Source organism: Dendrobates tinctorius, unplaced genomic scaffold (assembly GCF_039654945.1).
Source record: "Dendrobates tinctorius isolate UK_male_01 unplaced genomic scaffold, ASM3965494v1 ptg000016l, whole genome shotgun sequence".
In the NCBI taxonomy this organism is placed as follows: domain Eukaryota; kingdom Metazoa; phylum Chordata; class Amphibia; order Anura; family Dendrobatidae; genus Dendrobates; species Dendrobates tinctorius.
This window is the reverse complement of record NW_027361684.1, coordinates 59,528,324-59,529,786: the sequence shown is the minus strand read 5'-3', so window position 1 is coordinate 59,529,786 and position 1,463 is coordinate 59,528,324. Positions and strand designations below refer to the sequence as shown.

General features: G+C 38.7%; 1 long non-coding RNA gene across 1 annotated transcript; it reads right to left on the bottom strand.

The window, feature by feature from the left end:
• Positions 1 to 521: 521 nt before the first annotated feature.
• LOC141078222 (uncharacterized) lies at positions 522 to 1,007 on the bottom strand. Its single transcript, XR_012227719.1, has 3 exons — positions 946 to 1,007; positions 796 to 866; positions 522 to 613 (listed from the first exon to the last, which is right to left on the bottom strand). It is a non-coding gene; the product is annotated as an uncharacterized lncRNA (long non-coding RNA).
• Between the last annotated feature and the right edge of the window lie 456 nt (positions 1,008 to 1,463).

Sequence of the window (1,463 nt, the reverse complement as noted above, 5' to 3'; positions counted from 1 at the left end):
TCTTGAGGCAGGCAATGTAGTCAGTGATAACAGCCATAATTTTGTAGTACAAAAACTTGGCACTCAAAAGAAAAATTGATTTGACAAATCCTTTATTGTAAAAGGCATCCAGTTAAATATACTTCTTATACTTCTTTAAACGTTTTCGGTCATACAATTGACCTTCATCAGAAACAGAATTTTTTCACAGTTGGTTTTAACTAGAATGAGTTTACAAGAAGACAAGACAGTATGGTTACTGAACAAATAAGTATATAACAAATATTTGAGCAACAGGATGCTGATAATGACCGTATGAACATCATGTAAAGTTTAGACGAAAGGTCGATGACTAGATAAATACTGAAATAGCGAATCCTGATATAAGGTTCAAGTGAGCTTAGTGAAACTCCACAGGTTCCATGGGCGGTGATAGAGAGTCCGTGCTGTGATGGTATGTAAGGAACATATGTAAAAGACGTGCACAAGGAGGTTGAAAACAAACAACAAGTGTGACATTGGTCAATAAAGGATACAGTGTGATTCGTGGTCGGCTGGTGCTACTGGATGTGCAATACCACATGAAAGGTAATAGCTGACTGGAATGAGTGCCAAGACAGGTACCTGAGAGGAACTGTAATGGAAAATTCCATATATTATTATTAAAGAACCGCTGTCATAAGTAGGCACTATTCAGTACTGGAAAAAAAAAAAAAAGAACAAGACGGTGAGTGACTATGGCACATAAACATAAACATATTGGGTGATGTTACGTGAATGAGGAAGGAGAAAAAGTCCAAAACATTCAATTAATACCTGGGTATATTCATTAATAATGTGGAGAAACAGACGTCTGGGAAGCAGCAGCTACTGAGGATGAAAGGACACTGAGGATGATAAAAAAAAGAGTATAAATGTGTGTACTGAGATAGGCTGAGGATGTGCACATAATGTGAACTAAATTACCCATTCATGTAGGAAATCACCAGACCCACGGGTTTGACACATTGGGTTATACAGGGACCGGTAGATCCAATAATTAGTGTGGGTGTCCAGAAATTTGTACTGCAATTGAAATATGTAGAAGGTATGAGTAGCCCTGAGGACAAAGAATGTGAGGTGAACACTGTATTAAGAAGTGTAAAATCACCTGTAATATATTCAGGAATCTATCCTGTATTGTTTGTGACAGGCATGAATGTCCACAATTGGGTGCTAAAATTGAAAGAGAAGAAAGCATAAGCAAAAAGGCACTAGTTGGTACAATAGTAGTGCCCTAATGTTGTCTGGGAGAGCTAGAGTCACCTGTGATTCTCCAAATGGTCTGTCCTGCCCAGGGAGGCAAGTGTGTCACAGGGAGAGTGAACGCGCTGTTCAGGAGAAGCACTGAGGGTGCAGAGGAATAGCGCTGCAAAAAAATGAGTAAATGCTGTCAATGTGATAAAATAGAGAACCAGCAAGAAATGAACTGGATCTCTTAAAAA